Source organism: Mixophyes fleayi, chromosome 1 (assembly GCF_038048845.1).
Source record: "Mixophyes fleayi isolate aMixFle1 chromosome 1, aMixFle1.hap1, whole genome shotgun sequence".
Taxonomy (NCBI): domain Eukaryota; kingdom Metazoa; phylum Chordata; class Amphibia; order Anura; family Limnodynastidae; genus Mixophyes; species Mixophyes fleayi.
Window position 1 is genome coordinate 332,883,344 of NC_134402.1, and position 12,874 is coordinate 332,896,217.

The 12,874-nt window shown below is 40.6% G+C and overlaps 1 long non-coding RNA gene across 1 annotated transcript; it reads right to left on the bottom strand.

The window, feature by feature from the left end:
• Positions 1-968: 968 nt before the first annotated feature.
• LOC142108602 (uncharacterized) lies at positions 969-8,676 on the bottom strand. Its single transcript, XR_012680178.1, has 2 exons — positions 8,581-8,676; positions 969-1,516 (listed from the first exon to the last, which is right to left on the bottom strand). It is a non-coding gene; the product is annotated as an uncharacterized LOC142108602 (long non-coding RNA).
• Positions 8,677-12,874: the final 4,198 nt, after the last annotated feature.

Genomic DNA, 12,874 nt, shown 5'->3' on the forward strand with positions numbered 1-12,874 from the left:
TCTCCCGAATTCTGCCCACTTCACTAGGAAGTGCCCCACTTCCTAGTGAAGTGGGCAGAATTAGATCCCAAACGCCGCGATTCCCGGTGAATCGCGGCGTTTGGCCCCGCCCCCGCTGTCAAATGACGCAATTTGCGTCATGACGTCACAGGGGGCGGGGCCGAAATGACGCGATTTCGGCCACCCCGCCCCTTCACGCCCCCCTCCACTGGCTGGCTCCCGGAAGGGAGCTGAAGAAAGTAGGTAAGTATGTCTAAAGATGGCGTTGGTTGTTCTACCCTATGCAGAGAGCATCACAGAAGAGGGATCCTTCCTTATCTCGGGGTCAGAACCCGGAGTTATTAGTTACGGAAAGTATTGAAAGCACTGTCACGGCATTATTTTTTAATAAATGGCCACTTTAAATCATCCCTTATCATTGTGATAAGGGATGATACTTAACGGGGGGAGGGGACTTGCCCATTAGAATAACCAACACCATTTACAGTTAAAACACATTCATCCGCTTGATGATAATATATAGTGTAATTTGCACTTTTGCATGAATATGAACAATTAGAATTTAATTAGAATTTTAGTTTATTATGTCTACCACTACTACTACTGTTTGTATTTTCCCTTGTGGTTCTGTAGGTAGTCACTCTGGTACACTACTTACATTTAAAATCTGCTGACTAACAATATATATATATATATTCCAGTTTTTGCTGTATACTTTGTGAACTGCTTACCTTTAAATGTTTCATCTCTTCCACAACCTCGGTCTGTATTCTTTGCATGTATGGACTTCTATTTTTTTTTTTTTTATATTCTTGACATTATTGGTTGGATAAGGCTGTGGACTTGCTATTTAGGCTAAGCAAAATCCTTTTTATTTTTTTGTTATTACTATAGAAATGTCTTTATACTTGGTGTACTGTCACAAAACACACCATATAATAGTTTAGTTATCACAGAGCAGACATGTAGATTGATGAAGAACACAAATTTATTTAGCCAAATTGGAATTTGAAATGAACAATCCATCACATTGGATGTTTATTATTCCTTTGTTTTGACTGTTTTACCCTGTGGCATTTCTTATACTTTGTACCTCTGTCATTGGGATCAGGCTCGTCGCTGACATCAATTGCAATTTCCGGAGCTAGTGAATTACCACATGGAGAGTGGTACTTTTGAACAAGCCCATAGTTTCCTTCTACAGTGATGGTTTCTGTCATTTCAGGGCACCACAGGGCTTCCCAAAGTTTCTGCTTCACTGCCTTTCCTAGTTCCTTGCTATATGGTTTCATTGCTCCAGTCTTGCTTTTTAGCATAGGCTCAACTGTGTAACAATACAACTTTTTGTACTGTTCAACAGAGAGCGAGTGTATCCTGAGAGGTTCCTCTGCATTTTTTGTGTCTTGCGTCCTATCCGGTGGCTGAACCTCAGATGGGCTCTCTTCATCTACATTGCTGAGGATCGTGGTAGCAGCAAGTGAGCTCTCACCATCCATCTGTTCTTATGAGTTCAAATCTGAGGAAGGAATTTTTTATACAATATGTAAATGTCAGTGAGAGAATATTTAGCACACAATTTTAACATATTAAAAGGTACACAGGTTTAGCATTTCAGCAAAGACACTTTTTACATTGGCTTCAATTATCTATATTCAAAATACTTTTATACAATAACTACAAGAAAGGGGTGCATTTACAGATGGCACCTCATCAACCCTAATCCATAGCTGTCCAGTCTGTCTCCCTCAGATTTATTACAGCAAGCAGAGCAGTGGTATCATTTCTGAATAAGTGCTCGCTGCAGTACCATTCATAAGCAGAGGGGGCTTACTGGAAACTGCTTGTTTTCATTGAGAACCTGCAGCAGCTCCTCTATGCGTGAAAAGTCTGTTTTCATGAAACCACCCGTGAAGTCTTTGATAGGAAACCTGCAATTTCCTTGACTTAAATCACAGACCTTATCTGTATTGGCTGGCATCATCCCTCTGTGGTTACGGCATATAGAGAGTGAAGGGGTGTTCCACAACGCAGGTAAAGTGGTTACAGGGCATAGAATTTTTTTGGAACTAAAGAGATATATGAGGCTTGGTATTGCATAGGGCTGTGCTGACACGATGGCTGCTGTGCTGGCGATGTAACTGTTTATGGTGGGTATAGGGAAGGACTGTACATACTGGACAGCAGAGTCTGATTTTTCTATCCTTTGAATAGTGTGACAGATGCTGCATTATGTGTATACTTTTTACTCATGCTAAGTATTCACTTTTACGGTAAAATAACTATTTCCTGTGTGCCCAGTATATCCTTTTTGCTGTAGTGATTTTGACACATCCATGATGATGCTTTGCAGCTCTTCATCATGTAGTCAAAATTATACTGGCCACCAGGTCGTTAGAATTTAGACAGCACTGCTTTATTTGGGGGACGTGACCTATGGTATGCATAATCAGGCAGTGTAATCTATTAAGGGGTGTATATTATAGAGGGAGAGAAATAAGCACAGAATATAAAAAGACCGTGAACTTAGCATATGTAATAAATAAGCACTGGAAGTATGTTGGGATCAGTATCATCTACTGGTCTTTAGTACTGCAAAACCTGTACATAGGCAAACCCAGGGAGAGTTTCCAAGTGCCTGGACCCCCCTCCCCACACCCCAGCCTGGGGCACTGTATGCTTGAGGTGGCTGGAACCTGCCCCCAGGACCAGCCACGTTGCAGCTTGTGTGCAGATCGTTTCTGTCTGTACTGCTCAAGGCCACTTCTGAGTGTCCCCGCCCCTCTCTCTCCCACTGCCTGCATGTCTCATGTGTGCAGCAGGGGGTCACAAGACACAGCGCTAGATGAAGAGGGTAAGTGTGTGTGTGTGTGTGTATGTGTGTGGTGTTCTCATGTGTTTTTAATGTAAGTCATACTTGCCAACTCTCCCGGAATGTCCGTGAGACTCCCGCATTTTGCGAGAGTCTCACAGACTCCCGGGAGAGTGTGGCAATCTCCCAGATCTGCCCACTTCACTAGGAAGTGCCCACTTTCTAGTGAAGTGGGCAGAATTAGGTCCCAAGCGCGGCATTTTGTAGCCCCGCCCCCTAACACAACCACCTCCCCCGGCAGGCTCCCGGAAACCAACTTTCTAGTTGGTAAGTATGATGTAAGTGGGAGTTTTAACGTATAAGTGCAATAGTTCCTTAGTAAATATAGGCTTGGAGGGGCTTTAATATACATGTGGGGGAAGGGGAAAAGGGATGTAGGAAAGGGGTGGTATTTTGTGTGATGTGGGTGGGGTGTGAAATATTAATTTCACATTAGGTTGAGAGCGGGAGCTTTTAATGTATTGGTGGGGTGAAGGTTGGGCATAATTAATTTAATAGTGGGGTTAAGGCGGAACCTATTAAGGATGGGGTGATGTGACTAATTATTTAATGCTGGGGTGGTTTGGGTGCTATTAATTGAATGTGTGGATGAATTTGGGGAGAAAGATAGCTATTTCTTAAAAGTGAATGCTAATTATTTAATGTTTGAGAGGAAATAAGTTTATTTATTAAATGTAAATACTATTAATTTAATGTTGGGGTTGTTTGGGGGGGAATTTATCTTTTTATTTAAGGTGAATGACATTAATTTCCTGTCCCGGACGGTTGCTGGGAAACTTAATTAGTAAACGTGGGTGCTTTTGATTTAATATTGGGCTGCTTTGGGGGAGGGAGGCCTACTGTGTTCACACATTGCTGGGACTTCTATATCATATTCCTGTCTTTTTTCCAAACGGACCCAACATTCCAGGATCCAGACAAGCAGCACCTGAGCTTAGGACATGAGCACCAGCAACAAGTATTGAAAGCAGCAAGAACAGGTAGGAGAGAGCAAGACAGTCTGCCAACTGTTCTGACACACCCAGTTAGGACTTTGTCCTGACTGTAGGGACAGTTGAGTGGTATGGCCCGCTTCACACAGCTCTGCTCGAAAAGGGAGAGCTGCGTGTAACTAACAGTAGTGCACGCAGCATTGCTCGTGTATATGATGGGGATAGGAAGAGTTGGAGAGCAGCTAAGCACTGTTTAAAATTACAGCCACGTCCCCATGCATACTGGTCACGTCCTCTGGAGGCGTGGTGTGGAAACCCCTGTCCACAAATCCTGCTTTTGCTCCTGCTGTGTACTTTTTAAGCTAATAAAGGATTCCAGGCACTTCTAATTTGCTTCTCCCAAAATCATTTAACATCATAGCATTGACCACAGAATACAAGAGTATAAAAGCAAAGTTAAAGAGATTTTTGCCATCGATACTTTTCGCATATACTGGATAGTAAATATCAAGGTAATTACCAATGTAATGCTAGAAGTTATTGAATTGATATTTTACCCTTTTTTATGGAAATATTTGATTTCTATCTCTACAGTCACGGCCAAAAGTTTTGAGAATGACACAAGTATTGGTTTTCACAAAGTTTGCCGCTTCAGTGTTTTTAGACCTTTTTGTCAGATGTTGCTATGGTGTACTGAAGTAAAATTACAAGCATTTCATAAGTGTCAAAGGATTTTATTGACAGTTACATTAAGTTTATGCAAAGAGTCAATATTTGCAGTGTTGAGCCTTGTTTTTGAAGACCTCTGCAATTCGCCCTGGCATGCTGTCAATCAACTTCTGGGCCACATACTGACTGATGGCCAACCATTCTTGCCTAATCAATGCTTGAAGTTTGTCAGAATTTGTGGGTTTTTGTTTGTCCACCCGCCTCTTGAGGATTGACCACAAGTTCTCAATGGGATTAAGGTCTGGGAAGTTTCCTGGTCATGGACCCAGAATTTTGATGTTTTGATCTCCGAGCCATTTACTTATCAGTTTTGCCCTATGGCAAAGTGCTCCATCATGCTGGAAAAGGCATTGTTCGTCACCAAACTGTTCTTGGATGGTTGGGAGAATTTGCTCTTGAAGGATGTTTTGGTACCATTCTTTATTCATGGCTGTGTTCTTAGGCACAATTGTGAGTGAGCCCACACCCTTGGCTGAGAAGCAACCCCACACATGAATGGTCTCAGGATTCTTTACTGTTGGCATGACACAGGGCTGATGGTAGCGCTCACCTTTCCTTCTCCGGACAAACGTTTTTCCAGATGCCCCAAACAATCTGAAAGGGGATTCATCAGAAAAAATGCCTCACTGCATGCACATTGAGGCAGAGTGCATCTGGCTCACTGTGCGTGCAGATACACTCACACCTGCCTGCTGCCATTCCTGAGCAAGTTTTGCGCAATCCCACAGCTGAATCAGCTTTAGGAGATGGTCCTGGAGCTTGTTGGACGTTCTTGGGGTCCTGAAGCCTTCTTCACAACTACTGCACCTCTCTCCTTGAAGTTCTTGATGATCCGACAAGTGTTTGATTTAGGTGCAATCTTACTAGCAGCAATATCCTTGCCTGTGAAGCCCTTTTTGTGCAAAGCAATGATGACTGCATGTGTTTCCTTGCAGGTAACTATGGTTAACAGAGGAAGAATAATGATTTCAAGCACCACCTTCCTTTTAAAGCTTCCAGTCTGTTAGTCTAACTCAATCAGCATCATGACAGAGTGATCTCCAGCCTTGTCCTCATCAACACTCTGACTTGTGTTAACAAGAGAATCTCTGACCTGATGTAAGCTGGTCCTTTTGTGGTAGGGCTGAAATGCTGTGGAAATGTTGTTTTTGGAATAAAGTTTATTGTAATGGCAAAGAGTGACTTTGAAATGAATTCAAATTCATCTGATCACTCTTCATGACATTCTGGATTATATGCAAATTGCCATCATAAAAACTGGACTTTGTGAAAAATAATATTTGTGTCATTCTCAAAACTTTTGGCCATGACTGTAGGATCATTAAGGTTAGAAAGTTTTAGTTAATAGTTAAACCTGTGATTGATATCTCCATTGTTACTATATAATATACTATTACCATTTGCTAAAATATGAAACATTCTGTGGAACAAACTGACCTGCACCATAATGTTGTTAATGGCCTGAAGTTATTCATTATGTATCACAGTAAAGAGGACATTAAAAAGAGTAATAAAGTTCATATTGAAAAATTAAGCTCCTTGTAATATTATTGTTGTGGTAGACTGTTCTATGAACTTATCATAAGGGGAGATGTCAGGAAAAGGGTGGATGAAACAGAAAAGACGTCAGGAATGATCGCTATGATTTGGATAACATGATGAGGATGAAATGTCTAGTATTTAAACGCAAGTTATACTGCTACGTAATCCTGTAATGTTTTTTTTCCTGTTTATTCTGAATGCTCTATGAGGTCACAATATTACATGCTTTAAGTCAGCAAATACATAAAATTTGACATCACACATTTTCTCCTGTTTGAAATCAAATTATGTAAATTAGCTACATCGGTGAAAAGGACACACGGCATTGTAAAACCATATGTGTATAGCAGCTTAGAGTAACTTGGTGTCTTCTGTGCTTTAAAATCACGGAAATGGGAAAAACATTGTATACATGCATAATCCTGAAACGGTTATCTATATTTTAAAGTGCTTAAATACAATTGAGAGGGTTTGTTTCCTCTGTCTAAGTGTCAGTAAGAGCCGGTCTTAATTGTTAGCATTTCTACCCCACAGCACTGGGGTCATAAGTTCGATTCCCGACCATGGCCTTATCTGTGTGGAGTTTGTATGTTCTCCCTGTGTTTGCGTGGGTTTCCTCCCACACTCCAAAAACATACTAGTAGGTTAATTGGCTGTTATCAAATTGACCCTAGTCTGTCTGTGTGTATGTTAGGGAACTTAGACTGTAAGCTCCTATGGGGCAGGGACTGATGTGAGCGTGTTCTCTGTACAGCGCTGCAGAATTAGTGGCGTTATATAAATAAATGATGATGAATATTGTTTACATGATGTCATGTGGAATCCATGACATCACAAGTTAGAAGTGGAAACTCATTCTTATGGAACTACATACCATATCCTCTATTTATTTTATCACATGATAGCAATAAAACTTGAACAACAATAATCAAAATTAAGAAAACAAAAGAGAAGAAAGAGGGAAGAAAGAATGAATCGTATTGCCAGAGTTGTAACAAACCACTGCTGTCATGACTACCGTAATGCAAAAAACAAAGGCTAATGGTGATGCCATAAATAAAGCCTAAGTTATGTTCAGGGACGCTCCAGAGGTTGGGATCTTGCTTTAATAAAGTATGATATTTAGATTGCACAGTTATTGAAAATTGTTTCAAGTGGAGTATTTGTACTGAGAAGCCCACTAGCAATAGCACAGAGGCCCCACATTTTCATAGAATGCAGTATACTATAAATGGAGAAGTTCTCATTATGTCTTTAGGTTGTGACTTCCTTTGTTTGTATAGCATATTGGTGATAGTATTTTGGGACACCAGAGAATTTTCTATATTGGGTTTGCAGGTATGTAAAAATGACAAATCACAAAAATGTTAAAATTGATGTGGTCATTAAAGTTAAAGCTACCAGTGGTTAATAACATTAAGGGTAATTTGTGAATTATTAGCAGCTCATATATGACGCTTGTTGCTTTATGGTTTCAATTTCTGCACTGAACTATTTGAGGAAGAACTTGGCAAGTAATCTGGGGGCTCCAACGTTCTCTGCAAACTTCTAAGATCTGTTTCTGATATCACCTGACATTACAGAGGGCCAAAATAGAATACTTATGATTAGGGATTAGCAAAATCTCTTGCTGAATGAGTTTTGTGGTGAAACAGATCATTCCAGAGACGGGCAAAGAACAATTTTTGAGCTGTGCTTTTGTTGCAGAACTCCTAGTCTATGAATGGAGCTGGGACGATGATGGTCATCTGCTGCGACTTATGGTTGGGGTAGGACTGAGAACACTTAAGCCAAATTCCACCAGGAAAATGCGCAAAATGTAACTGCCAAATGCAGATCGAGGTGACTATTTCTTGGAACATTTTGCCCATCTCTACAGTGATGCATTTGTTCTTCGTCAAGCACACACATATCCATGTCTTTTAAAGTACAAAAAGGAGGATGGAGCAGACTATTTTGCTATGGAACCCAGATATTTCTAGTTACACCGCTACCACAAAGCCATATAATCCATTGCAAAGTGGAAGCTTTTATAATGTATAAACCAATCAGAAAATAGAGATGTTTATTTGAATCAATCTGTACACCTCAAAAACAATAGTTTAGAAGGATTTCCGCAAATGTGGTTTAAAATGTTGTGGCTCAATCCCCCCCGCACTTAAATCATGTGATCCGCAGATCAGAGGTTTAACTACCTTCTGGCATTCTTATTTTTGATGGGATATTTTGTTGCTTCTACTTTGGTACGGTGTCTGTCTGTGTCCGCTGTTACAGACTTTTTCTAGCACATTATAAAATTGATTGTGTCCCAGTGCAGCCAGCTTGTTACAAACAAGCACACCGTGCCATCCAATCATAAAGGAAAACTTCATAACATTTAATTAAATGGATTAGTGTAAGGATTTTGAAGCTTTCCCTCTTATTCTCTCTAACATTATTTTCATACATTTTGTAAAACATTTACTTTGCTCGTCAATACTATTTTTTTCAAATATAATATAGCCTTACCTTAGACAATGATGTCAAGTCTAGCAGCAAAAGTCTCTAAAATAATCAGTGATACGTACAGTATACAGTGGCTCACAGTTGATAACTGACTGATCTGTGCCAAGCACAGAACTTGTATACCCAGCCTGAGTGAAACTATTTATGATGTCAGACAGTGTCATGATCAGCCTAGTCTAGTCAAGCTGCCCAGAACATCTAGTTTACATTTTAGGCCTGTAACATTTTATTGGTCACTAACACTTTCTTAACTATTAGTAAATAATCCCAGCTTGTTTTCCAGCAAGACTATGTTGAAGTCAGTGGTGCGTCTATAATGAGGAAACTGGAGGTAGCTGTCTCGGGCATCAAATAAAAAGGAGGTAATTTAGTGTAGGCCTTAATATTGCAACACAAATGTAGGTTTACACAGATTTTGTATATGTGTATACTGCATTTGTACACATATATAAGTGTTTTTGTTTTAGAGTTACACATATCTTAAGATGCAAGCTTCTCAAAATAGAGCATAAAAATGCGGCCTCATAAATATAGGCTCTCAGTGTTTGCATACATGTCTGTCCCTGTGGTCACATGTCTGTCCCTGTGGTCACATGTCTGTCCCCGTGGTCACATCACAATGGGGGCTTGGTCACAGCAGGACGGAGTCGCCATGCCCCCAGAGGGATGCCCATTAGACACCTCCATTCCCACCCGTTGAACTAACATGTCCCCGGGCGGGACAGAGCCATAAAATTGGGATTGTCCTGCTGAAATCAGGACAGTTGGAAGGTATACATATGTGAAGTAAAGGTAAGGCAGTCATCACCATCACCTTGATGATGCTTACTGCAACAGCTTTAGGGGCATATTCAATTATTTAGTTTCCCCGCGGCGTTAAAACTATTACCGTTATTACGATAATAGTAAGCTGGATTTCAGCTCGCGGCTCAGGGAGCTGCGAGCTGAAATCCAGCGAGAAAACTACCGTAATAACGGTATTTACGCGCACTATTACCGTAATGATGGTAATAGTGCGCGCGCCGCAAGATTTTTGGCTATAACGCCAACAATTGAATATGCCCCATAGTGTTTAAAAACAGATTGACTAAATAATAAAAATGAAACTTCTAAAATAACTGACTGGGCTGGCTACTGCTAAAGTATGGGTTCCCCTGTAAATGTGCTACACCAGAGCTATGCCAGGCTGGACTAGTCACACTGTATCAGGAGACCCTCTTTAGTCCTCTTGTCATAATGTGAAACCAGTTACTGTCCACTCAGTATGGAGTGGAATTCTTTAGGGAATTCAGGACTTTTTTTGCTTTGTTCTAAAATAAAGCATCTTTAACCTCCCTGTAGAAATCCTGTGTTTTCTGCCTACTACAACAGACCCCCATGCCCCCAACCACTACAATGCAGTGGTATGCCTCTAATGATGCAACCTCTGACGCAGTTGTCTGAGGCACATGGCTTTTTTTAGGGGAGGGGGAGTATGTCCCTCCAAATCAGGAACAGATGCTTCTGTGAGAGCAGCTCCTCTTCCCTTTATCAGTTCCTTATTATAATTTAAGTTACTGGCTTCCCCTCAAGCCCTATTTTACTGCTTTATCATTGAATTACAAGTTTTGTTAATCACTTGGACTATTTATAGCCAACATCTGGTTGAGCTGTGAACAAATGTTCTAAATGACACTGTATGGCAGATAAATGCAAATCCTGCCGTGACGTTGTAGACAGAATCTATTTTCTGTTTGTACTGATGTCTAGTTAGGAACTTTCTCTTCTTACAGGTATCAACAATGACCTGATCAATTAATATATATATATATATATATATCATACTTGCCAACTCTCCCGGAATGTCCGGGAGACTCCCGCATTTTGTGAGAGTCTCCCGGACTCCCGGGCGAGTGTGGCAATCTCCCGAATTCTGCCCACTTCACTAGGAAGTGCCCCACTTCCTAGTGAAGTGGGCAGAATTAGATCCCAAACGCCGCGATTCCCGGTGAATCGCGGCGTTTGGCCCCGCCCCCGCTGTCAAATGACGCAATTTGCGTCATGACGTCACAGGGGGCGGGGCCGAAATGACGCGATTTCGGCCACCCCGCCCCTTCACGCCCCCCTCCACTGGCTGGCTCCCGGAAGGGAGCTGAAGAAAGTAGGTAAGTATGATATATATATATATATGTATATATATATATATATACATACACACACACACACACACACACAAAACATATTAATATGTATATACACACATACACACATTATATATATATATATATATATATATATATATATATATATATATATATATATATTATATTATATTTGTGTGTGTGTATATGTATATATAGTATGTATACTTGTAGGCTTGCAATTCACTGACTAACCACTGGGTGCTGCTCATGTACTGTTTTTCAAAGCACCAAATAAAAAACACATTTTCATGCATTGATATAGTGAGCTGTGTATATTAACCTCACCCTCTGAAATATGCATCTATTTTTTGTAAATTGAGTTTCTTTGCTATATGTGTTCCTTCAGTTTGCATTAATATTGGAAATAATGAACATATTTTTACGTGCTAATAGTAAAAAGTATGAGGAAATTATATTTATCATAGTTTGTTCTAATTTGGTGCATACATAATGTTCCTACAAACCATGAAGTTACAGCAGCACAACTGACAGATGGTCTAGAGGGAAAGGTTTGCATTTTTGCAGATGACACAGAAATCTGCCACAGAGTAGATGTCCAGGCAGTATAATATAGTTGTTTGGGATTTAGCTAAATTACAACAATAGACTACAATTTGATGACTGTATTATTTTGCACTCCGTGTTAAATTGCATTTGATCGCGGAAATGTAAAAGCAAATGTAGTAATGGTTTCACCATGTTGACAAAGACAAATCAGATGAAGGGATTTAAGTGTTACCTCAGAGGGTTTTTAAATGAGAAACCAATGTGTCCAACTGGGTTCTTAGTTCAATCATATTTTCTTGTATTATGATTATTATTATTAAGTTATTTATATAGCACATACATATCATACAGCACTTTACAGATAATGTTTAATGATTCACATCAGTCCCTGCCCCAGTGGAGCTAACAATCTATATTCCTTAGCACATGAACACACACAAATAATATGATTCATTTTGTCAGAACCAATGAACCCACCAGTATGTCCTTGGAGTAAGGTAGGAAATTAGAGCACCTCGAGGAAACCCACAGGAAGAACATACATGCGCCACACAAATAGTGCCCTTGTTGGAATCATACCCATGACCGCTGTGAGGCAGAAATGCTAACCAATGTGCCACCATGCTGCTGAATGGACTGCTGGTGAAAGAAGAGAGGGGGCCTGATTCATTAAGGAAAGTAAATGCTGACACATTCCGCATTCTCTGCAAAATCTCTTTGCGCAAGCCCAGAACTGGACTACACGCTAGTGAATGCAGCAACATCCAGTTCATCTTTGAGTGCACTCAGGGATGGATTGGGAACTTAAAGTGGACCTGGAAAAAAATCTGAAAGTGGCCTCATGTAGGCGGGACCAAATAAATGGTAGATGAAGCCAATACAAAATTAGACATGATTAGTAAACCATTATCACTAGCCACATCGGTGGTAGACAAGGCCAATGCAACACGCAATGGTAGGCAGAGTCACAACAGCGGCAGGTATTTTAGGGAATTCTATGCAAGGCAGGCATTTTAGGAACCTATATACAATACATGAAGCATTTCATTGACTGATATACAATACAGAATGCATTCCAGTTACCCATATACAAATAGAGAAAGCATCCCAGAGACCGATATACAATACGGCTTGCATCCTAGTGACTGCTATACAATACAGAGAGCATCCCAGTGACCACCGTACAATAGAGATAGCATCCTGGTAACCGCCTTACAATACAGAGAGCATAAAATAAATGTTAATATATCAAAGTGACTGATATACCATACAGAGCGCATCAAAGTGACCTCCATAAAATACATTTACATATACAATGAGTAGGGTCCTGGTCACTGAGACGTCTATTGGTGTCAGTGAGCTCGATAAACATACTGATCAGGATGTTGTAGGAAGACGTCACCCTCCACTCAAATACTTACTTGAGGCCAGGCAGATGCTGATGTCCATCTTGGCCTGTCTCGGTCTCTTCTTCTTGAGGCCTAGTTGCACAGTAGCGATGGCGGAGGCCCCGTTATTGCTGAGGGTCAGGCTTTAGCTAAGGAACCTATTGGAGTGAGCTAGTTCTCCGCTGGAGAATTTATCTTCTACTCATGACTCCAGACACC